General features: G+C 44.3%; 1 long non-coding RNA gene across 1 annotated transcript in view; it reads left to right on the forward strand.

The window, feature by feature from the left end:
• The window catches only part of LOC144766631 (uncharacterized), a 95,164-nt gene extending 73,314 nt beyond the window's left edge, over positions 1–21,850 (forward strand). Inside the window, exons 2-3 of the long non-coding RNA XR_013597861.1 lie at positions 2,949–3,022; positions 21,704–21,850. This is a non-coding gene — a long non-coding RNA (uncharacterized LOC144766631). The remainder of the gene's footprint in view (positions 1–2,948; positions 3,023–21,703) is intronic.
• Positions 21,851–26,822: the final 4,972 nt, after the last annotated feature.

Raw genomic sequence — 26,822 nt, forward strand, 5'->3', positions numbered from 1 at the left:
ACCGCCCCCCAACATGGCGGCCCACCAGGCCCGGTTCTAGCGGGTGGGCCGGGTGGGCCAGGCCCACCCAAACATGAGCCTGGCCCACCCAAACAGGAGCCTTGGCCCTCAGCAGTGATGGCTTGAAGGCAGGCGTGCAACGCGCAGGTCGTGTGTGTCAGCCCGGGCCGAGACTGCTTTCCCAGAGGCACACACAGTTTTAGAGATTATCGCAGCCCCGTACCCGAGTACTTCACAGGTCTTCAAAGACCATTAACATGTTAACTGAGGCTTTGTTTATTTTTTCACCTCTTCATCTCGGCATGGCAAAAGGTGACAAATCCTTTCTTTCACACTGGTAACCTTTGGTAACCTTTGACTACTGTCCTGCTGCATTGATATTTCTTTTTCTATGCAGCTCAGGAGAAAAGAAGTTTGTTTATTCTCAGTCACCTTTCCTAACCCCTGCAGTGGCTTTATCACATCAGGCTGTGACACAAAGTTTGACTAATGGAGTAGGTAAGGGAATGTGTTACTACATTTTTTTCTTTTTAAAATCTGCACAGGCCCAGCAGGACAGATACTTCGTGTGAGCTTCATTTAAACAGTCTTTATCATTATTGTGGCCAATGCAGGACAACAATAAGACAACACAAAATCCCCAGATAACGCTGGTGATTAATGATCCTGCTGGAGAGCAATCTTTTGTCTGTTAGTAGTTTTTAATTGCAGATGAACTGTATTGTATCTGGATAGTTCAGTGGGTTACTGCCTTTGTCACAGAGATCCTTGTGTTACTTGGAGTTCAGAAGTTACAATCGTATCACAGGACAGTGACCTATGAACTGTCACCAAAGAGCTGCCTACAAACATGAATGGTATAGTTAGAACTTCGTTTTGTTTGTTTTGTGATTTAGTTAGAACTTCCCCAGTCTTTCATTATTCTATTGTTGCTAAAATGAGTATGTTTGGACAGATATACATTTTTATCTGTAAAGCTGACCCCCATGGAATACTCTCTAAATCCTAAGGTTGTGTTTCCCCATACCAAACCCTTTTAAAATATACTCCCCACCAGTATGGTTGACATGTGATTCATACACATTGTAATCCTCATTGGCTTATGTGACATTCCCTATAGGCTGATTTACATACTTGTATGATTAATTGTCTCTGTATAATGTGTGTGTGATGTAAATTACTGACACACACTACACTGATATGAGTAGCGCTGTACAACAAATGAAATGCATATGAGAGAGGGGCTACGTAAAGAGGAGGGGCACTGTTGGAGGGTGGCAGTGAGGGAATCCAAAGAGGAGGTAGTGGGAGGGGCTACGGAGCGATGAGGGGCACTGGTGGAGGATGACAGTGAGGGAATCCGAGGAAGAGGTCATGGGGTGGAGGGGGAGCTAGGGAGACATGAGGGGCACTGGTGGAGGGTGGTAGTGAGGGAGTCAGATGAGGAGGTCATGAGTGGGAAGGGCTACAGAGCGATAAGGGGTCTCCATGGAGGAGGTCATGAGGGGGAGGGGCTATGAGGGGCACTTGTGGCGTGAGGCAGTGAGGAAATCTGAGAAGGAGGTCAATAGGGGGGGTCATGAAGGGATATGGGGCACCGTTGGAAGGTGGTAGGAAAGGTATTTACGTAGAAAGAGGTTATTGGTGTGGCGCCAAAAAAGACTTTCGCATCAGCGATAAAGCCGACCCTGTCATGGCCTTTCTGTTTTTGTTTATTTAATTAGCAGTCGGATCATAAGGGCTACTATGGAACATACTTTAACCCCTTGGGCACGGCAGTGATTCTGCGCCTGTGCGGCCGTTTTGAAGAGTGGGCGGGTTCATGACGGCCCCCAGCCGTCATCAGCACACGAGCACTGTGATGCATGACAGCTGGGGGCCGTCATCAGCATGGAAGGGGTTAAAGTGCGTGCTAATTATATTTACTGCTATATTCAATGTTTTAAGTTTGAAGGTGATTTTTCTAATGTTTTTACCTGGCAAAATGAAAGTGGAGCCCGATGGTGCCTGATATGGGTCTGGGACCCAAGGTCAGCTGTGAGATAAGGTGCACTGGAGAGGAGTAGTGGATATTCAAGCCTGTAAGGGAGTGTGTTGCAGAGTCTGGGGTCAGGTGGAAGTTGTAATGAAGAGGGATTCTCCCTGAAGGCTCGCACAGAGGGAGCCCGAGAAGTGTCACTTGCCTGATACCCCCACCTCATAAACCTCCTCTTCCCATCAAAGGAACATTACATGGAAAAAACACTTTTTGAGAGTGATAACATTTAGAAAGAGATTTGGAAAAGAGTGCGTTTTACTGGGCCTTGGAAGAGTAAGAAGAGATAAAGGAGGGCCCTGAAGCAGCCCTGCCCAGAAATATATGCGACAAATTGAGCCCTAGTGGCCCACCCAAATGCACCATTGGCCCGCCCAAATAAAAATTCCTGGAGCCGGGCCTGCGGCCCACGGGGGAAACACCCGCTGCTACAGCCAGTCCGGCCTTGTTCTCCATGCAGGCTGTTATGCAGCCTGCATGGAGAACGTGGAAAGTGCGCATGACTGGTTTGGGCGGCCCGAGAGGGCCGACCAAACAGTCATTGCGCACTGAGCAGTGGGCAAACCATTCCTCCTCTACTTGGAGAGCAAAGCAGCCCCACCCCCGCCCGCAAAGCAGCAGGACACAAAGCATACTTGAAGTTGTTATCATTTTATGTTTCTTCTTCACACTGCTTCAAAGCAGTAGGGCAATGCTACTCCGCCATAGCAGAGGAGCCGCCACTGGTATACATTTATTTATAACAAACAAGTTTGGTGATTTCACATTCCATGTTGTGTTTTATTTGTACATTTGATAATTAATTTTGTGTTAGATGTAATAACATCAAGTAATGTTATGAAGTAATAAATTGTAACATGCTTTTAACTACATTAATTCTTAATACTGCTCTGTTCTGTTTATGCCCTACAAGAACACATGGCAAGTAAACAACTTACTAGCCCCAAACCAGCAAGACATGATGGAAAGAAAATCACTAAAAGGAAGGTGAATATATGGTTAACCAGCTTCTTTAGCAGATGGGCTGTAAAATGCATAATTTACCCTACATTTTCCAAAATTTGCTAAAATGCAGAACATATCTGAGCCCCCTTCAATCGAGCCTTCAGATAGTTTAGGACAAGTGGTCACACCCACCACTTATAAAAGTCACTAGCCACCACTGTTTAAAGGTCTTAAGAAATTGCAATTTTACAAAATATTGAGTTTTAAGTACCCCTCACAATCTGCCCTACTATCCCTTCCTCCTGTTTCTTAAGCCCCCCTCCTGCCACTGCTTCTTATACAGTGTACTGATGTCAGAGGGAGTTTGGTGCCTTGCTAATTATCACCAACAGCAATCCATTTTATCAATTGAGATCTACACTGATTGCCAAAAGAGCTTTTTACCATATGGCCAGTGCTTAATTTGAGCCAGTTGTTTCCGGTTGTTGGCACCTGCACTTAATTGGTTTCTGGTGCTCGCCACCAGCACTTAATTGTCAACACCACACTTATAACAGTCTGCCACATGGTGGCGCTGCTCATGCAATTTAGAGATGAGCTGAACAACGGTTGTTTGTGAATACAATATACATAAAAAATTACTAATATCTGTCTCCTCGGCCACTCCTTTAGCTTTGGGGACCTGGAATAATCTGAACTGTCGCACTTGCCGGCGAGAGAAATGGTTAGTAGATGTGTTGGTGCCGTCATTGGCAGCGATGATGGGGCAATGGGGGGTACAAGCTGCAGTGGGCTTCTGGTCGGGGCCCTGGCACTTATTATTTTACAAATTAAGCACTGCATGTGGCATTTTTCCTAGCTGTGACTCTCTAAACAAGATACACATCACCTTTATGGGTGGCACCGTGGCTGCGGGGAGGAGTCACCCTTTACTTGTTCCATCTCAAAGAGCACTCAGCAGACATACATCCTGTTCATTCCTTGACACAGTATAAGTCATGTGGTGATTGTCTTCAAAACCTATGTTATGTAAAAGTAAAGCCACATGGAAAAAGCAGAAAACAAAGTCATATTCTGCTACAATGACATTACTACATAAATATAAACTAAAAATATTTTTTGCCCTACAAAGGAGATTTTTTTTCTTCAAAGGAGACAGCCTAATATTCTGCTCCAGACTTTAAGAAAGTGCTTGGTAAAAATGTGTGTCTTCAATAGAACAATTACCTTAGAAAGAACTTTACCCAGTTCTGTTAGGTTAGAGCAGGTCCCATATCCTTCCAGAGAAGTGTGTTCACAAGAAGCTGAGAGATACCAGTAGCCCAGCTTGCCACAATCACCAAGAAGTTACCAAGCATCACCAGAGGTTCAAGAGTTGCAGACCTTTTTTTCAATTAATCTGTAGCTACCCCACACTGGGACTTCCCTAGTATCTCACAAAGTCAGCAATGGTCTATATTCAGCCCTGGAAGGGACAAGCAGGTTTTCTTTTTCAACTTGGTTTTTGGCATCGTGTTGCATTTTGCTTTTTCTGGGTCCCCTGATTCTGAAAATGTTGAATCCTCCCTTTAACCCCAATAGGTTACAAATATTGTCAAGGGGGGCATGAGATGAATTGCACTAGGCCTGAGCTGTGTGTGTTACTTACAGCAGTGGCTCCTCCGCAATGGCGGAGGAGCGTTGCCCCACTGGCTCTGAGCCAGAAGCTGAAAAGTAAAATAATATTTTATTATCGCTTTATTTTTCAGCTGCTAGATGAGCCAGCGTGTGCAGGGAGGAGTGAGGCTGTGGCATGGAAGGGTGGAGAAGGAGTGATATCTGCACTTTTAAATGCGCATGTCAGTTTGGCCAGCGGCCGCCTTAGGACGGCCGAACTGACATGCACACTTAGGTTTCTCCCACCCTGCTCTATTGTACAGCTGGGTTGGAGAAACAGCACAGGCTCCCTGTGCCCGAGGGAGTGTTAATCCAGCCCGCTCAGGCCAATCCACACCCTCTTTTCATGCTTGAGAACAGCACAGGGATTGGATGGGGAGTCTGTGATGCTGTCCAAGGGACTGCTGGGACCAAGAACTGGAAACAGAGGAGCGAGGGGCTGCCGGCAGCACCAGGTAAGTCTTTTCCTTTTTTTATTTTCTTATTAAATTCCCTGTTGTGCACTCCCCCGCATCCCCTCCAACCGCCTCACCCCTTTTGATCCATGTTGGCCGCCACTGGTTAGTTACAACTCCCACTTCTGCATTAGCTGATCTGCAAGGAGAGAGCCCCCCTGCCCTTTCCATATTGCAATCTGTGAATGTCTCGAGTAGGCGCTAGTTTTCCCAGGTGCTCCTGGACTTTCTCACCTGGCCCAGACTCAGGCCAGCAGGGATGAAAAGGTGCACTTGTTCCTTGACGATGAACGTAGATATGAAATTGTTTCCCTTCAGCTTCTTAAAAAACAAATGATTTACAAAACCAGCGGATAAGATAATCTATGTGATAGCAGAAGAACAAGAAATAAGAGCAGATATGACGCGACTTCTCTTCGTTATAGTCATAGAATTAAATAATTTCCTTCTCTAATACATGAGTATACTGTAGGCAGGTATATACTCAATGCTTAATTTGTGCCAGTGTTTTCCAGCTATACAAATCCAATTAGAAATGTTAGATACATTAGTGCCCACCTTGATGGCGATCATTTTATTAAAGACCAAAGGATGAAGCCCTGAGAAATTTCAAAGTAGGTCATGCACAGGAATTTGCAGCAGCCACATAATTCACTGAAGTATCTTTCTCACCTGCTGCTTGCGCCTCAGTCTTTTACGTAACCACATAATCTAACTGAGTTGTCTCAGTAGGATGTTAGCAGTTTCTCTGCATGTTCCAAGCAGGATTGTGCAAAATGTGCATTAATATTGCTATAGAATGCAGGGCCGGATTGGCCTTGAATTCTGCCAGGCGTTTCCTGGTGAGTTGGGGCCACTGGAGGCTGGTTTTGGAAGCCCATGGCTGCTGCTGGTGCCAGGGCCGGACTGGCAAATGAAAGCAGCCCTGGCAAATATGTCAGACCAGCCTCCGTACGGTGCGTAGTGAGCGAGCACAGTGAGCAAGCCATACCACTGCTAGGAGGATGGGGGGGAGGTTGACTCCAGAAAAGTTTGGAAAAAGAAAGACCAAAACGACACACAGACCATCGAGGCCAGAAACTGTGGAAATGTCACACACAAGCACCCAGGCCAGAAAGCATTGAAATGTCACACATAAGCACCCATGCCAGAAGCCAGAAAGCATAGTAATGCCGTACATATGTACCCACGGCAGAAAGCATGCTAATGCTACACATAAGCACCCATGCCAGAAAGCATGGAAATGTCACACAAAAGCACCCAGGCCAGAAAGCATGGAAATGTCACACAAAAGCACCCAGGCCAGTGTCCCTGGAACACTTTTCAGAGTGTGGGTACTGCCATCAATTTTACATCATTAAAGTCATGGGATTGTTAAAAATTCAAGAATCACACAAAGAACAAGGGTAGGAAGTGAGCCTCGCCTATTCAATTGGAAGTGGTGAGGGTGTTCAGAGTGGAAAAGGTTGAAATGTCATCTCTGCACATGACATCCCTTCAGAACAGATCAGATACTCTGACAGATTGAGAAGCCTACATTCACCTCTGTGCAGGTGTTATGGAAGTTGAAGACCCTTCTTTAGCAGATCTGAGCAACCCAAACACTCATTCAACACCATTAAAGAGAGATCACAGGATATATCAAATGACTTAGGAAGCTCAGCTGTATCACTCCCATATCCCAACATCTCCATTGGTACACGTTGGCCACCCTCATCACCTTCAAAATCGGTTCCATCTATAGATGGACTCAGTAGTGGCTGGCAAGGAACAGGGGTGGCAGGGGGATATATAAAAAATATAAAACACCTCCGTCCTCACAGCCGCTGTCCGCCGTCTCTCCTCTGTGGCTTTGACCTGGAACCAGGAAGCAGCAGTAAGCACCAGGGCTCCCAGGCTCCCCTAAGCCAATCACAATGCTGCAATGCAGCGATGTGATTGGTCTGAGCTCCGTGATTCTGTGCTCAGACCTGAACAGGGAGCCAGGGCACGTTCCCCACGAGGCTGTGTAATGCAGCCAGATGGGGAACATGCTAAGTGCGCATGACTGTTTGGCCGGTCCCAGATGACCGGCCAAGCAGTCAGTCGCACTTAGTGTGCACAAACTACTCCTCGCCCTGTGCCACCAGCCCCACCCCACCCTAACCAGCCCTGATCCCACAAAAAATAAAATGATATTAACTATATTATTGTAATTTTCTTTTCCTGCTCTGAGAGTAGTGGGTCGACCCTCCTCTGCATAAGCAGAGGAGCCGCCTCTGGATGGGCTGGAGATTTACATCCAGCGTGCCACTCTACCTCACAGAAATAAATAAAACTTCATATAGGAGGCACAGCACATGTAGTCGTAGCTGTGTCAGACTATGGACCAGAAACTGCCAGAAAGAGAACCAGGAGGCAGGCCTTCCGCACCATGCATTAATAGCGGTACGACGCGGGCTATTACCACGTGTACTGTTACAACGCGTGTTTTACAACGCAAGTCATTACCACGACTTGCGCTGTAGGGTGCGGACTTAGGAATAGTTTAATTTACTATTCCAACACCAGTCCCCGTGGATAGTAGGGAAGGTGTTGGAATAGTAAATTAACTATTCCTTGTCCTTGAGCGCCCTCCAGCGCAAGTCGTGGTTACGACTTGCGTTGTAAGAGACGCGTTGTAATGGTAGCGCGGGGTAACATCCGCGTCGTAAAGGATGTTCCCCATTAATAGCACACTTTCGAAGAGCTGACAAGCATCATAACTATGGCTCTTTGATTGTGCCTGAACCTGATACAACTTCCTGGTATTACAATGGTAATTTTACCCCCTACTATTTTTAACCCTTTGTTTTTTTATTGCTGGATTTGCTGGAAAGCCATTCACACATACAGCTCAAGGATTGTTTCATTTCAGCACCTGCTAAGTGTTGGTTTGTCATAGAGCAAACTTACTGGGTTTCCTATCAGACCTGAGACTGGCAGATCACAAAAGATACTAAGGAACATTGATACTAAGGAACATTGATACTAAGGAACATTGAAACTAAGGAACATTGATACTAAGGAACATTGATACTAAGGAACATTGGGGCATATGTAGGTAATCTCCATTTTGCGATTCTGAAATAGCGATTTTTAAGGAATCGCTATTTGAGAATCGCAAAATGGAATGTAGGTAATAATTAGCAATTTTTTTGCGATTACCTAATATTCCTTAATTGCGATTCGCAAATTGCGAATCGCAATTAAGGAATGAGTGTCCCATTCATTCCTATGGGCCAAGCGGCCCATAGGAATGAAAGGGGACACATTCTCAAATTGCGATTTTCTATGAGAAAATCGCAATTTGAGAATCGCAATTCCAAGGGTGCCAGGGTGTCCAAAGGACACCTGTTGCACCCCTGGAATGTGCCTGTAAGTACATGTTGGTTAAAGCAGGGGATGGCTACAAGGGATTTAGTTAGTAAATCAATTGAGATGAATGTAATGGTTATTCATAGGTTCTTTTACTAGATTGAACCAAATGCATCCATAGGATTACTCTGATATTAATCACCAGTTTTTACAAGAACTAAACAATACAATAACGAGAAGAAGCACACAGCAAAGGAAGGTTATGTTTGAAAATATTTGTATTGAAGTAAATCACAAAGAAAATTTCATGGGGACAGAAAACAGAACAAAACTTTCAAGTAAAAGTTATGAAAAGCAGTGTATCTATATCAACTGGTCATTTCATAACAGTACATCAACTTCATTAATACACAAGAAAACCAGAATCATACATGCATCATGGTGTCCTTCAGTACAAACAATGCTGGGAAGCTGATGTCTTTGGTCGACGTTTCGGTCTTGTATGTTGTCATCTATAAGACCATCATCAGGACTTAATTTTTCATCAAAATACCCCCTTAGATACGTAAAAAGGTATCAGGATGATTTTCAGAAATGGTTTCTGGTTCCGAATTGATAGTGGTTGCCCAACGGATCTGTTGAAGCTCTTCACGTTGTGATTTTTCAACTGGAGACTGCGAGGAATTCCCGAGACAGTGATCCCTGATTTTCGATCGACCGGCTATTTCGTACCTAATATCACAATCCTTTCTGATTATTCTGGATAACGGTCCACCAACATCCAGATATAAAGCTCTGAATAAAAAGAAGAGCTTCAACTGATCCGTTGGGCAACCACTATCAATTCGGAACCAGAAACCATTTCTGAAAATCATCCTGATACCTTTTTACGTATCTAAGGGGGTATTTTGATGAAAAATTAAGTCCTGATGATGGTCTTATAGATGACAACGTACAAGACCGAAACGTCGACCAAAGACATCAGCTTCCCAGCATTGTTTGTACTGAAGGACACCATGATGCATTTATGATTCTGGTTTTCTTGTGTATTAATGAAGTTGATGTACTGTTATGAAATGACCAGTTGATATAGATACACTGCTTTTCATAACTTTTACTTGAAAGTTTTGTTCTGTTTTCTGTCCCCATGAAATTTTCTTTGTGATTTACTTCAATACAAATATTTTCAAACATAACCTTCCTTTGCTGTGTGCTTCTTCTCGTTATTGTATTGTTTAGCTCTTGTAAAAACTGGTGATTAATATCAGAGTAATCCTATGGATGCATTTGGTTCAATCTAGTAAAAGAACCTATGAATAACCATTACATTCATCTCAATTGATTTACTAACTAAATCCCTTGTAGCCATCCCCTGCTTTAACCAATTATTGCCCAAGCCTACAAGGGTATATTGGGTTTCCCACGTCTTCTGATATTGTAAGTACATGTGGCGCACAGACATACCCTAAGGGCATGTCTGTGCGCCACATGGCACTTTGAATTTTTAAAAAAAAAGCATTTTTAAAGGAAATCGCAAAATACCATCTACTTGGAGTAGGTGGTATTTTGCGATTCCTTAAGCCTGAATCGCATTTTTTATTGACTCCTACATAGCATTTAAGGAATCTCAAAATTGCGATTCCTTAAATGCTTGAGCAAAATAGGGAATCGCAATGTTTGCGATTCCTTATTTTGCTAATATGCACCTACATATCAAAACGCCGTTTGTGATTCGCAAACGCCAAAATGCGCCGAATTTCAGCGTTTGCGAATCGCAAGCGGCTACCTACATTGATACTAAGGAACATTGGGGCATATTATCAAGCAAGGCATTAAAATTATCGCCGCTTTAGCGGCAGAAAACTGCCACTAAAGCGGCGATAATGGGCTTGATAATATGCCGTAGATAATTACCATTGAAGCCCATGTTCACACCAGAACATGAGCTTCTATGGGAATTAACAAGGGCGTATTATCAAGCCCATTATCGCTGCTTTAGTGGCAGTTTTCTGCCGCCAAAGCGGCGATAATTTTAACGCCGTTTCTTGATAATATGCCCCTTTGTTCTGTTTCAGGACATGTAAAGAGACTTGTTCGAAGCAACCAACGATAAATACGTACCACTCACCCCCAGACACAGAACAGGGGAAAATCACATGCAATGTGTATTCCACCAATTTGTTCGAACGCCACTCATTACCAAAAACGGGACAGGGGATCCATTTACAATTACATGTATCTGGCTGCCGCTGCCCTAAACCCTCTGGCATGAAAGGTGATATCCGTACTAAACAGGCATGTATTTGTACTTAAACTACAAGAACACGCCGTCCACATGTACTCTAGCTACCCGCTTGCACGTGTGCGTGCGTGCCTATTCAATTTAAAGCACGCTCAGTGACAGGCTCCGCGGCCCGATGGAGCTGAATTTTACATTTTAATACATTTTCGCAATGATGCAACGTACATTTTTCACATGATTTTAAAATACTTTTGAAAACAGTAAGTTACACTTAGTTAAAACTATGGAGGCCTAAGCAGACTAAAAATGCTGCTTGTTTGGCCTGTGTCAGTTTCTGACTGACTAGAGGGCGCGCTGCGCACTATGCTGCAGCGCGTCGGGCGATCTTGGGGAGGGGACGTAGATCATTGGTCCGACTCGCACCCTAAATTCTCACTGTCATTGGCGCTCCCGGATAGTTTCTGCCGCTGCGTGCACTGCCTCCATAAGGTGGATGGCAGCACCTAAAGTGTATTACATATGTCCAAACGTAATACTAAATCCAACAGTGACCCTGCGACCGCCAGTGGTGCTTTTCCACCGCACGGAGTGCAGAGACTGTCACAGTGGCCTTCTGATTTTGTTACTGGGGAACAATTTTGCTAAGGTTTTTTACTGCTCTTATCTTCAACGAGATTTTTCTTATTTTCCTTTCGTTTCCCATTCCTTTTTTTCGGTTATTGTTTATATTACTTAGATGACCACACCTGGGGTTTTACTATTAAAGTAACACTTTTCAAAAATACCAAATGTTCCAGCAGAGTCGTTTCTAGCCGTACGTCAGTAAAACCCCACGTGTGGTCATCTAAGTAATATAAACAATAACCGGAAAAAAAGGAATGGGAAATGAAAGGAAAATAAGAAAAATCTCGTTGAAGATAAGAGCAGTAAATCACCTGGAAAAGTGAAGCCGTACTAAGAATAAGGTCGAGGAAATATTGCGGCATTAAACATTGGTGCATTAGATACCCCATATCCACCCGACAAGAAGAAAGTGATTCTGTTGAGGTCCTGAAGAAGGTAATACAAAACCCACCGAAACGCTTGTCGACCTGGCGTGGACTCCCACATAATATTCTGTGGTCTTCACTTAGACAGAGTCATTCTCTGCTAAACCTCATGCACAGAAAAGAGTGTTTGGATGAGGAATGAATGAGTTGCACATGTATGTATGAGTAAGTGGTATGAGTGATGGTATCAGGGTGGTTTTAACTCTATTTATTCTTTGTGTATAAAAATTTGAAATGTACCAAGATATTGAAAGATTAACTAAGAAAAATATAATGAATTTATAAGAAAGAAATTTTATAAAAAAGTAAGAATATAAAAAAGTTTTTTGATATATATCCCAAAAAAAAGAAATAAAGTTTGGAAAAATAAACCAATAAAAAGTGTTACTGGCATATCTTGAAGGGCATAATACATTGATCTGAACTATGTCATAATGTATAAAGTATGTGGGCCATGAGGGAAACTTCTTTTTGCTGAAGGAGGTAAGTAAACATTTAAATAAACAAAACAAATTTCGCTGCGCGCACTAGTTTAAGCATCTTTGCCAGGGCTGATATTGATACACCTGCTTAAATGCAGGACTGAGGTAATGTGCTCCTTTCACGTGTCCCTCCTCTTCCTATGGTCAGCCTTAAAGTCTTGATGTTCTTGAAACAAGGTGGGTCCCTAGAAGCTGCAAACTGGTGAGGAGTCCAACTGCTTACAGGAGCCTTGGGACTCAACGGGCTGAGAAGGTCAAGGCTGACGGCATGAAGCCACATAGGCAGCGAGAGCCGGGAAAGGGGTTGTGCAGGCAAATGTTATGTTATGTTAATTTGCATTTGTAAAGCGCCTATCACCCAGAGGTCTCTAAGCGCTGTACAAATACCGCTGAGGAACCCGTCCTGGCTTGTTCCTGTGGGGTGCCCACTCCTGGGTACCCCGAGGTGCAGCCAGGCATCCTAGCGTTGTTTGGGCCGGTGTGGAGATTAAGCAAGCTATTGCCCAGAGTTGCAGACTGGGACCCATGATTAGAGTAGGCACCGAGGCGAGAATTATCGGGTCCGAGGACATTGAGCCCAAGACCCTGCCGTGACGGGAATTGAACCCTGGTCCCGGGCCAGACCTCTGCATCAGGGTCTGCCACTCTAACCAGTGAGCCACACTTCTCCACAATGCAGGCTTTCTAGATGGGTATAGCCAAGAGATCGGAGGGTCTTCAGCGTCTCAAAGGCTCGCAGAGGCTCTTTGGCAGTCAGGATCAGAGGGCTATCTACGGAGCTCTTAGGGCTGGTTAGTGGGCTCCAGAATTAGGGGAGCAGGGACTGACAAAGGGTCTCTCAGTATTACTGTAGATTCAGTTGTGTAACGAAACTTGAGGGGGCCCCGCTGCAAAGTACATGTAAGGGCCCCCCTCCGGACTCACTCAGGAGCTCTCAGACAAGGGTACTGTGCTGAGGGGGCCCCCTGGAGTTAGCCCCCCACACACTGCGGGGGTTGTGGGGACCTTTGTTATGCCACTGTGCCGATGACCTATGGTCGGACAAGCTCTAGGTCAGGATTGCGTAGGGTTGGTTGTGGGACCCTGAGTCCTGGCTCGGGGGTCTGTGGGGCAAGAGGAACAAGACAATCTAAGATGGCAATCCAAGGACCCTCTTAACAGCAGGTTGAGGATGACTGATATCAGTTTGAGGGAATCTTAGGGGCTTGGTAAACATCTAAGGAGATTGACGGTCTGCACAGGGGCTCTGAGGATGACAGACACCTCAGCAGAGGCCCCGCCCCCACCTTCCGGCCTGCATACACCTTTGGGGGCAGAAGACCCCCAGCGAAGGTCCTTTCTCACAACTTGTATCTTCTAACATGGTGTGCCCCTAGGACTCAACACATTAGACATTTCAGCGGATTATGTCATTTGGGTGGGGTGGGGCACACTCAATGAGTATTTAGCATAGGTTAAAACAGTAGTCTTCAAATAATTCTATCTCATTCCTTAAATGCGAAAATACTAAACTCAGGATTTATTCAGACCAAAATTCCAGTTGCCAGTCACTACTGGTCCAGCGTGTGTGTCCAACGGACACTTCTACCCAATTTCCACAGCTGAATCTTTTTTACTGCACAAAGACTCATCAGTGGGGCCCCTGAGGTTTGTTACTCACTCAGCACAAGGAGAACATTCTGTAGGAGACAGTCTGTGGGAAGTTGTCTCTGTGCAGATCTTCTGGGCCTGATAACAAGAGATCATGGGATACCTGGGAGTATGATTAACACGAACAACGTCGAGCGAATCATAGTTTCCCCAGGCCCTCTGGCTGTTCAAAGCATCTTCAATCTCTGGGTGAAACTGCAGACAGGATTGTGGAGAAACCAAAGCAGAATCACATGTGTTAATTCCCCCTTTCCTTGAAGCCCTCTCACTTTATTTATTAATTTAAAGAGTTTTATATAGCGCTGGCTAGACCCGGAGGTTTCAGAGCGCTTTACATGAGAATCAACAATGTAACAGAAAAAGTTCAACAATTACACAATGAATCCCAAAAAATAGGCAGTACAATTAGGAGAGGAGAGAGAGAGGAGAGAGAAAAGTAGTGGAGGGGGCAGGGGAGGTGAGAAAGGGAGGATAAGGGAAGAGACACTACGGAGAGACGAAAAGAAGTCTGTCTAAAGACTGACTGGGTAGGTGATTACCAAGGAGGAAATCCACGGTCCATCTCACCTATAGCTAAACCAGGTAGCTCCATCGGGCATCAGACAAAAAACTTTCAGTCTCAATACATTGAGAGAGGGGAGAAGGAGAGACATAAATAGAGGGAGGATGCGGGAGGAGACGACAGGAGGGACGAAAGGAAGTGCAACAATGTGGTTCAACAATATGACAGAAAAAGATAAACAATTACACATCACATCAATCAATCAGCAATACATTAGGAGAGGAGAGAACGGAGAGAGAAAAGAAGTGGGGGGTAGGGGAGGTGAGAAAGTGAGGATAAGGGAAAAGACAGTCGTAGAGACGAAAGGAAGTCTGCCCAAAGATCGACTGGAAAAACTTGGCCATAAAAACAAAAAATTGCAAAACTGACTTTTGACACTTCTTTGTCCTCAGAGAGATGTCTGGGCTGATTGTATATTGCAAGCCTACCTGCGCTCAGAGGTAACAGCTCTAGCGACACTGTTTATACTGCGCATGGTCTCCCGTTGTCGAAAGGCCCACTAGTTAACTCTCCAAGGGCTTCCGGCAAAAAGTCTGTGATCCTGCTCTACGAATGAGCTGCTCATGTCGGCTGCACCATAGCCCTCTATTGCCTAACCCTCACTATCGCCATCCACAATGGGTGGGGATAGCTCTTGAGTACATCCGCGTAAAAAATTCTCTACTGAGGAAGCATCAACACCATTGTGGAGCATTCACATGTGGTCTCAAGATACAAGACCACTGGGCAGAACTAAAATCACATGGTAAGCCAGAAAGCAGAACTCAAAGCAGGCCAAGGCTCCTACAAGGAAGTATTCCATAAGATCACAACAGCAGAGAGCCACATGTCAAGTCAAGTGGTTCTCAGAAGATAGACTTCAGTGATATTCTTCCTTCCACCATGGTGACCTTCTATTTGGTTTTCAATTATTTCCATCCACCTTCCTTCCGTGAACGGTGTGCTTTGGTGATAGTATCAATGTAAAACGTTTGCATTCTGCTCCAACCTGTCTGTGAGTTTTAACAAAATACAACTTTTTCCCTCCAACCTGATTGCTTCTAGCTGGCTCACCCTGAACATTGTCCATGCCAGAGCCCTCCTGCAGACTAGGAGACCAGCTTCCCATGCTCAGCACCATTGAATTACACCTGCACTAGAAGTCTACACCGGAGTATCTCCCTCTTCTGTATCGTACTCAGAATATACGCCTGGACCTCTTTCCACTTATACCCTGAAATGCTGTTTAGTAAATCCTATTACATTGTTATGGTTCCTGGCCTTTTAGTATTACTATTTTCCAAAAAAGGACCTTTCTTTTATGTGCATTGCCTGGTGACTTCTCTTTTCCAGGGGATCATTTCTAGCCTCCAGGGCGGTCTGTTTCTTAGGTAGAGGCACAGGGAGGAACAAGGGAAGGAGTTATCTAAGACAGTTCAGGTAGGGAGGTTTGGGGTCCAGAGCTAGACCATAGCTGCTTCCATTTCAGTGCTCCACACACTGCAACACACTGTTGGGGATCTTTCGCATCACTGTCAGCTAAGTATGCAACACATCCTATAGCAAATAAAACATTATCTTCCTAGAGCAGTTATGGCTTTGCTGACATTTGTTGCTAATGAACCTGGACCTGGCTCTATTATGGACATCAATTCACCAAAAAGCCAGCTGTAGTGAAAGTGACATCACTCACTCATTGACTCACGATGACATCACAGTGTTGACTGCTTGTCCCAACCGAAGCCCCGCCCAGCCTCCTCTTCAGGGGCTACAAGAGTGGAATGAAGTGGATTTCACATTCAGTAAACAGGTAGAAGAAACATACAGCTAGATGAATCGAACAAAAATCCGCTCGCAAAGGGGCAGATTCTCAGAATCTGCCCCTTTGCGACCGGTATTTTTGCATTTCGGATGCATCATCCCAAATGCAAAAATCCCAAATGCAAAAATCCCAAATTGAGAAATCGCTAAATTGCGATTATTTGCATTTAAGGAATCTCAAATTGAGATTCCTTAAATGCAATGCATGAAAGTTTTAAAAATAGCGAATTCGCTAATAGGGCATGCAAATTACCATGAAGTACAACTTCATGGTAATTTGCAAAAACTTTGAAAAATGCACTAAAGTGCATTTTTCAAAGTTTCATGATGCGCACACACATGTGCACAGATCAATTTCAGGGGTGCAACAGGGTGTGCTTTGGACACTCCTGCACCCTTGAAATCGCAATCTCAATTTGCGAATCGCTAATTGCGATTCGCAAATTGAGATGGTCTTCCCATTCATTCCTATGGGCCTCTAGGCCCATAGGAATGAATGGGGAGGTATTCCTTAATTGCGACTCGCAATTTGCGAGTCGCAATTAAGGAATTCTAAGAAATCGCTATTTTTTTAGTGATTTCTTGATTCATTCCATTTTGCTATTCCTTAATAGCGAATCGGTATTTTTCGCTATTAAGGAATCGCAAAATGGGTTGTTGATGCAAATTGGGGATAGTCCTAACTTTCTATGACATCCCTTGTTTCCCACGTGGCCTTCCATTTATGGAGCCTCTTAGGATTTCCTGGAAAGAGATGGGGGTTCAGTATTGTTGCTAATACCCAATAGATCATGCTCCTATCTAGGAGTGTATACATTTTTATTAGATATTGGGGATGTGAATCTATTGACTTGGTGATTGTTTTGAGCCACAGTCTGTGGTTTTAATCTGCAGCTCTCTTGTTTTTTTCTTCTGACATAGTTGTAAATCTTATGTACTTTTAACTCATTGTTAATTCTTATCCTGTTATCAAGTTACCCCTAGCCTCTAATCCTCACCTAGCACAGATGCCAGCTCTGTTTAAAGAATATATTCTAATCAGTTTCCAGATGCATTGGGTTTGTTCTTAAATTTCACACATTTGTCTTTGTTTTTAATTTCACACATTCTCGTAGTCTTCACACACTATCGCTTTCAGTCTGCTTATTTGGGAGTCCCCTATCCTGCTACCTGTAACTACACAGCAGTCTCTTTGTTTCTTTTCCTAGAATGAGCATCTGAATTCCTGTAACAATCCAGGAAGCAGTTGTTTCACCTGGCTTGTGCTCGGATTTTCCAAAGGGTAATGTGGGTATCTGTTTCTGTGTACTTTGTAGTGTAATAGCATATACAATCTGCACATGGAACAAAGTCACATTGTCATGGGGAAGCTGAACACCTTGTGATCAGTGAAATCCCCTTTGAATGGCAGGTTGTTTTCACCTGTTGCCCAATATATCCATGCTCCTTCCTTCCTCAGCTTAATTTATCATTTATTTCAACTGTTCCTTAAATGTTCTGTGGGGTGTTTTATATATTTTTTTATCTGCTTGATCAGTCTTTATCACTAACTTATTCTTGCTTACTTTGATGTCATGCTTCCCACCTAATTAAGATTTTATTTGCCAACATGGTGGATCCAAGATGGTTCTTTGGAAGAGATTCTTTGACTGGCGGTTAGAATATCACGACCTGACCAAACGCACAGCTACCAAATTATTTACTGCTATTCACGATTGAACAAAAAGTACTGAAATTCTTCAACTTGCTTCAGGTTTATCTTTTTATTGTAGCTTCTGAATTATTTTTTATGTTTCTTAAATATTTCACATTTAAGATTTTTGTTTCTCTTTTGTTATTCTCTCATAACAACTTTTTCTATTCTACATCGACACAATCATTATCATGTTCATTGCAATTTATACAAATTAGTATATAATAAACGACGATTGATGTTGAGTTTGGCCAAACTCAACATCAATCGTCGTTTATTATAAACCTGAAGCAAGTTGAAGAATTTCAGTACTTTTTGTTCAATCGTGAATAGCAGTAAATAATTTGGTAGCTGTGCGTTTGGTCAGGTCGTGATATTCTATCATTAACCGCCAGTCAAAGAATCTATAATACTTAGGGACAGGCAGCCGTATGACACCAAACAGCATGCTAAAGTAAGAATAAATGAAAATGACTTCTTCAAAATATTAGATAAATAAAAGAGAAAAAGGTGTGCCAGAGGCCAACACCTTTCAATTTCTTTGGAAGAGATGCCTAGCCTTTGAGAATTCCAACTCTGAACCTTCCAAGGATCAAACTTCACTCCCTCCTTAAGACCCATCGGGCAGTCTCCACAGCTGCTTCGTCTTCCGCCAAGGCTGGAGGGATACACATGTCTAAGGGTCATCACGAAGATGGGCCAGGCCGTCTGCCAGTTTGATCAAATTCCCTGGAGGAATGTTCTTTTCTTCAAGTTCCCGCCAGGGCTCTCCTGAACAAGGGCACAATATTACTAATTTGCCAGACCTTACAAAAAAGGTAAATACAAACTAAACAGTATTTTGCCCAAAATTGTAGTTGTAGCAACAGCAAAGAGAAAACAATGAGCCTTATGTAGCTTGGGGGCTTTCAGATCAGGTTAAATGTCAGCCAGCAGTCAAATACTTGAATTGCTTTTAACTTAATAAAAGAACCTTTAAAGACTTAGGTCCTGAGTTCGATGTTGGGTGGACTCATGTCCGCACGACATCGCTGCGGTCCGTAGACCGACCGACCTCCGGTCAGCGGTCCTGACACCGTCATTGCAATGCGACTGCACATGATGCTGTCGCATACTCCCATTTCTCTATGGGAGCTTGTACTGTGGCTGTAAACTAGCTATAGCACAAGCTCCCATGGAGAAATGGGAGATTCTGTTAATGCCTGCACCGTGTGCCAGGCAGCCTGTCGGAAACCAACATCATAATTATAATCCTCAGGGATTACGTTGGGTGCTTCGTCTGGCCGACAACTCCTTGAGCCCATCGGAATCTAGCCGGAATGACCGACCGGTTTCAATTCTGACCACCTACATTGTTATTAGGCAGTTGGAATTGAAACGGGAGATGTCGGTCGGAGGCTTTCTGACCAACATCATAATCGGCCCCTCTGTCTGAGTCAGAAAATCCAGCGTACCAGAATGTTGATGGAGCAATACTGAGTGGGAAATTGCCAGTTCAGAAGGAAGCAACACCTAGCACATTGACCTAGTCACAGTGTTACAAGTTAAAAGTAATAGGCAATTATTAATAGTGTTAGTTAAGTGACGAGGAGGTAGAAATAATGATAAGATAGGTACCAAGAGGAAGTAGTGGTAGGTGATGTATTGGTTTCAATATCATTGTAGGTCAATACTATTGACCTCCATGTAGTATCATACAAAATGTAGTCAGTGTCTTTAGTGGGAAAGGGAGAGAGTGAGCGAGAGACCCTGTGAGTGTGTGTCTTTGTGAATGTGGTGGGAGGTGTTACGAAGACGTGGGAACCTGGGCTAGTGCAAGGGAGAAGTGAAGGCCGATGTTTTTTTCAGGTGAATTCACCGTAAAGAGCCTGATGGCCTTTGCAACAGAGTACTCTGTCTGTCAAACTCTCAGTCCACCAGCCTCATCTGTAGAGACAGCTGCAGCCCGTGTAGGGAGTTACGGTGGGGCAGGAAGGCAGGGCGGGGGAGGGGCAGGGTGGATGGTGCTAAAAACTGGGATATGGATAATTGCAGGTAAGTAAACAATTTAATTACTAAAACGAATTTCGAAGCGCGCACTGCATCGCATTTTGCGATGCAGGGCGCGCTACGAAATTCGTTTTATTAATTAAATTGGCTGTGTAGAGAGGCAGACTATAAGCTCTCCTTCGATGGAAGCCCGTTGGCACCACTTATGGACAGCTTCCTCAGAATGCCTGATGAATTAGCGGGTAAGAGGAAGGGATTTACACCACCCACCCTATTTAGGGTGGATGCTATAATGTCCTTGTTTCGACCCCTGACTGCCAGGTAAGGTCTGATGGTCAGGGACATAAAAAAAAAAAATAATAACCTCCCACCCTTGGAGGTAACTACCAGGGTGTGGTGATCATCAGTGTTTTATTCTGAAACAAATTCCTTCTTTGGGAGTTTGCTTCTGAAAAACAAAAAAGTTTTAACGTTTGATGAACGGCTGTCAAAACCAAGGGCTGCTGACCACCACACTTTTTGTAGCTTGAAGGGAAACACTGTCCCAGCAAACAGTAGTCCACCTGGGTGACAGAGGTAATGTCGCAGTGGTGTGACGAAACCTTTGAGGGTCCGCTGCAAAGAACAATCACGGCCTACCCCAACCAATCTTGTCCCCGATACCCTACCTTCACGAAACCTCACAGAGCTTGTGTAACAGGGGAAAAATGCCTGGTAATTTCTGTTACAAAATGCTTTTGGTGTATTTTATTCCCCTCCACTGGGGGAAAACTCTCTGTAGGTGATATTTAGGTACTATTTGCTGCACCTGATAAATTCCCAACCCAGGGCTGTTGTGGGAAATACCAAATGCTCCTCAAGGGCAGTCGTAATCAGCACCTAAGTGCTGTACTTTCCTATCACTTTCTTCTCTTTCGCTTTCTGTCTTTCTGCTCTTTCACCACCTGTCTCTTTAACCCTTTCTATGCTGATGACGGAACCGCTCCGTCATCCGCTGCGTGGCGCTGTGCTGATGACAAAGCGGTTCCGTCATGACCCGGCCGCCGCGCCTGCGCGGCGCGTTCTATTGAGCGGGCGGGGGCCATGACGGAACCGCTCCGTCATGAGCACAGCTCAACCGCGGCTGATGACGGAGCGGTTCCGTCACCAGCATGCGGCCGCCGCGCGGCCGCACCGCCCCCTTAGCGCTGCGGCGGAATAGCCGCCACAGAGATGCGGTTAAGACCTCTCTCTCACTTTTTTCACTATCTCCTTTCCATGTCTCTGTCTCTCTGTTAGGTGTCTGTTATTCACCTGTATTTATTACAGCCTGTATGCTTCTCTCCCTCTTCTTCAGTCACTCTCTAGTGTCTCTCTCTTGTCTCTTCACTCTCCCTCCTGTTTTCACATTCAGCTATCTCTTTTTAACCTTGCTCTCACTCTTTCTATCCCTCTTACTCAGGCATCTCTTGCTACTTGACTCTTGGGACCAGATGTACTAAGGTAAGTGAACGCGAATACCAAATAGCGGATTTTTTGCGATTCGCAAATTGGTAATCACAAGCAGCTATGTACAAATGTGTGTTTAACACATCTTGCGAATCCCAGAAGGTCGCAACCTCATTAATATTTATGAGGTAGGTCTCGGCATGCGACCCACTGGTAATCGCAATTATCACAGGGATGGTGGCCTGCTGGGGTCAGCAGACCACATAATCAAGCAAAGTCAACTGTAACACAAACAAAAATGCTTAGGATGTATATTGTTTAGGATGGAAAATGTTTTATGAATCTAAACATCAAGTCTAACGTAAATGCTTATATTTTTAGTGAGTCCCTGACAATGGTGGCAAGGAAGATGCCCGAAATGCATTGGGAATGACATACTACTGAGGATGAAATATGCATATGTCCTGCTTTATGGAAAAGGCCTGGATGGGCATACCTTCAGCATCAGATCTTTATACATCATATGGATTTCATGTGACAGAACAAATTGAAAGATTTAAAAAAGTGGAATACCAAGAATAAAATGATCGAATGGAAATTAATTGTGGCATATACTTCTTGCAATGCAACAGTGCTTTCGGAAAGGGAGCGATGTCATTCCCGATCTATTGGTAGAAAGTAAATAGAGCACTTTATTTAAGACCCTCATCTACGTGTTTAAACACAATGTCTGTGACTCGTTTTCAGTAAAGCACTTTTTTGTAAAAAATAGCCCATTTACCTTAAAGGAAAATGGTATGTATTTCAAAAAGAAAAATGAAGTTTTCTTTTCATCTTTTAAGAGTAAGTAGTGGTCCTTGGCACCGCTGCCTGATCTTACATTTTTTTCCAAACATTCACAAAGGGGAAGGGGTCCCTTGGGAACCACGTCCATTTGCGAATGGGTTACCACCAACTTGCAGTAGGTGGTAAAAAGACAAATGATTTCTGACCACATTTCGGTCACAAAACATTCACACATACCACTGTTATTTGGTATTAGGAAGGGACAACACGTCCCCTCCTAATACCGAATCTCAAACCCAATTTGCGATTCGGTAATAGGTTACCAAATCGCAAATTGGCCCTTTGTACATTAGAAAATACCCAGGTTCTACAAATCGGGCCATTTGTAAACGAAAAAATAATTTGTACATCTGGCTAATGATATCTCTTGCATTTCTCTCTCTCAATTTACTCTTTGGCCTCCTCATAGAGTTCCTATTCCTCGTCTTTTCTATTTTCCTGATGAATTTTCCCTCTTTTTCGCTCACTTCCATTTCTATCTCCTTTGTAAAGTGAAAGTCAGGAGTGCTCCTTCACAAGATTTTCTGTATTGCAACAATAAATCAGTAATTGTTACAACTTTGGGCCTAAGAAGAAAAAGCCTCGGCCTCCTTGCCTGGATCTCCTAACTCTAGGAACTACAGCAAGATCCATGGTGTGATCTTACTTCCTGGTCACCTTGCTTCAGCCACCTCCAGAGGTGGTGTGGTTGCCCCATCTTCGCCGTCACAAGTGCTAAATTGGAGGTTGCTCATCTGAGGTCAATCATGTTGTCCAATCCATTAACAAATCTAAGTAATGAAATATTTGAATAATTCTGGGCCTGCCACAGTATCCAGGGGACATTTCTTCATAAGTACAAAATCTTTAATGTGCAAATAACTAAGGAGCTTGTGTACGACCGGTTTTAGCGGTCGCTAATGGACAATCGGGTAGTTGGTGGTTGCTAAAAGGCCTTTTGACATGTACCATCCTGGGTTTGCGAGTCAGTATTAGGAAGGGGCATGCCAAGGGTGTCACGTCCTAATAGTGAGTCGAGTCACAGGGGTCTGTATGAATGTTTTGCGACCGGAATGCGGTTGAAAACATTCATATATTACCGACTCCGTGAAGGAGGTGATAACCCATTTGCAAACGGGAAGAGGTCCTCAAGGCTTGGAGGTAGTGTAAGTGGACAGATTCCACCGACATGCATTCGAAAGACTAAAATCGAGTCGTTGGGAGGGTTTGGCATCTCAGGAGGTTTCCAGTGAGTTTCCGTAACACAAGAGAAGACTATCCAGTTACTTACGTTTACATCATATCGCTTCTGTTCCTAGAAGTTTCATACAGCCATTTGTGGCAAATGGACATGTAAGGGGATCCACAGCTCCCCGGAGACTCAGACACAATCCACTAGTGTTCTCGCTTTCATTGGGCCGTGAGAATCTTCCATTATGGAGACAATTAGGCACAGTCTGAACCACTCAAAATGGCAGCTCAGATTTCCAGAAGTGTCAGCATCGAGAAACCTTTGCCACCATCCTATTGCTTAAGCAACAATGACTGAATTTGGCACGAAGGACCCATTGGGTGTTTCTGTAAGAATGCACACCTCCCCCCTTCTTTCACACATTGTGCTGATTGGGACGGGGATACCTTTAACCATCCAATCCACTCTTTGATATCCCATCCTCAAGAAGGTGCATGAATGCCCTTTACAGCTGGAGTAGCGATTTTACTCCCTCCCCAAACAGCACAATGCGGACATTCTACCCAAGACAAACTCTTTCTCTCCTTCCTACACTTGCCATAAATTCTGCGGTCACCGGCCATGTTGGGAAATGTCGACCACGCCGTCAAGACCTTGCCATGTGGCTGCCTGCTCCACTGTTGTGGACATATCCTCTAACAACGTTTCATCTTGACGTATAACTCCCGACCGACCCGGAGCTGTTGGTTCAATCTCTGAGTCCTTACCTATAATATAGAGTATACATCCTGCGTGGGAGCCCGGAAAGGTTATTGTGCCTCCTTATTGTGTCAGCAGGGCAGTGTTACATCTATCTATCATAGGGAAGTGCTTGAAAGCCTGCTCACCTTGCGGCAAGCGCTAGGTCTGTCAGAGGTGGCCTTCCTCTGTCCGCCCTATGGGATTCCCATATCCTTTGATCAGCATCACCTACAAGTACCACAGAAAAAAGAAAGTGCTTCGAGGGACAGTGCTTATACAGCATCAAGCAACATTATCGAAGTCCTTGCCCTATGGCGCCTGACAAGGTCTGACTGTCTGGGTGACTGCGATCCGCCCAATGGAACTCCACCTTTTAACACTGAAGAGAAAACTTGCTCTCTTGTTGCCTTTGGACCCTACAAGGTTTGCAGACCTCAATATCTACAAGTAACATGTACTGTTCTAGTGATTGTATGAGGAACACAAACAGAAAAATTAACTAAGTCCCTTGAATTCTTTAATTTTACAGTTTGTTCTTTTTTCCCTAGTATACCGGTTATGATATGATATGCATGAGCCAGTGCTTGTCTTAGCAATTTTCCTGCTTATGTCTCATATTCAGTCACTAATAAAGCACTAATAAAACGCATCACCTTTTCTGATATTTCTATGTAATGTACATTCCTAATGAAATGCATATTACTGCACGACACATGGGGCCTCATTTATGAGGTGGTGCGTCACTTTTACGCCGCTGGTGCGTCACTTTTTGTGATGCACTAGTGGCGTAAAAATTGCGCCTCGTTGCGCCATATTTACAAAGTGATGCATGTAGGTAGATGCGTCACTTTGTAAACCCCTGCGCCACATTATACCTGCGCCAGGTATAATGTATGCATGGGGGGGCATTTTGACGCAAGAAAGGGTCATGGAAGTGACGCAGTGAAATCTATAAGATTTCACTGCGCCATTTCTTAGTCACTAAAGCGTCAGAATCTTACGCCTGCTTCATGGAGGGCGTAAGACTGACGCAGGCACTAACAACATGGGACGTGCCCATGTGAAAGTACACATTGCTGGAGTTGCGTCTCTTTTGCGACACACTCCAGCAATGCGTCACTTTTGCGCCTACAGATACGTCAGAAATACTGACATATCTGTAACACCTTGCGACATGATGCGTCATATTATAAATATGAGGCATCAATCATGATGCAAGGAGTGCGCACTGAGAAGTGACGCATCGCTGCTTTCACGCAGCGATGCGTCATTTCTCATAAATGAGGCCCATGGAGTCCCGAGGAAGCCTCCCCAAGCCCCACTCTTTTTAATGCAAATGTCTCCTCCCTAGCAGCAATCAGTAGGAAATGGGGCTTTGACATCTGCTCATACGCCGATGATACACAATTACTGATCTCCCTTGATGACAAATGTGCTGACACTAAGAGCAACCTAATTCATTGTCTCACCGAAATCGCAACTTGGATGACAGATCACTGTCTAAAACGAAATGCCGGAAAATAGGAGATTTTACTTTTTGGGGGTGCAAACCTAATCTGGGACAGCACCTGGTGGCCCCAAGCACAGGAACCGCCCCGGAGCCCAAGCGAGTCGCTAAAACTGTGGGCATCCTATTTGATAATGCATTATCTATGCAGGACCAAGTGCAAACGTTACGTGGAAAGAGTTTCGCCACACTGAAACTATTCCGCAAACTCTTCCCTTGGATTCCGCTGAACTGCAGAAAAACTGTCAATCAAGCCCTTTTCCTAGCAGACTGGAGTATGGGAATGCGCTTTATGTGGGCATGCCCGACTATCTCTTCTCTCGCCTGCAGGTAGTCCAAAATGCAGCTGCTAGACTGATAGGTAATAAAAGCAGGTACAGCTCAGCATCAGACAGCATGAAGGAGCTACACTGGTTGCCAGTGCGCCAGAGAGCCAAGTTCAAGCTCCTTTGCCACGGGAAACATTCTTTACAACGGAACCGTTACAACGCGGTACCGTTACAACGCAGGATTTACAACGACTTTCGCTGGAGGGCGCTCTAGGATAGGAGATAGTTTAATTTACTATCCAACACCTTCCCTACTATCCACGGGGACTGGAGTTGGAATAGTAAATTAAACTATTCACTATCCAGCGCCCCCCAACGCAAGTCGCTGTAACGACTTGCGTTGGCAAACCTGCGTCGTAAAGGAACGCGTTGTAACGGTACGCGTTGTACCGTCATACATCCCTTTGCCACGCCCACAGAGCTTTACATAAGAAAGGCCCACACATCTTGCAAGACAAGATTGAATTTTACGCTCCGCCACAAAACCTGAGGTCACGCCACCAGGCCCTGGCATAGATTAAACGCACCACCAGAGTTGGAATGGGAGACCGCTCCTTTTCTAAATTGACTGCTGTTCACTGGAACAACCTTCCGCTTGACCTACGATTGACAGACGAATATCTGCTTTTTAGAAAGAACCTAAAAGCCCTCTTATTTCCAGATACTAAGTAGATCCACCTCACTTATAAACACCCTACTATGTAACCAAACACCCTTTACTTTACACCGCAAAGTATGCTCTCCTAGCGCCGCGTTGTCCCTCGAGAGGAATGATGCGCTCTACAAATACGAAATGCATTGTGTGTTACCAAATGTTCACGTGGATCTACAGATACAATGTACTTAAAAATATAAACAATACAAATCTGTTTAGAAAGATGCAATAAAAATTCCACTTTGTTACTA

Source organism: Lissotriton helveticus, chromosome 7 (genome assembly GCF_964261635.1).
Source record: "Lissotriton helveticus chromosome 7, aLisHel1.1, whole genome shotgun sequence".
NCBI classification, from domain to species: Eukaryota; Metazoa; Chordata; class Amphibia; order Caudata; family Salamandridae; genus Lissotriton; species Lissotriton helveticus.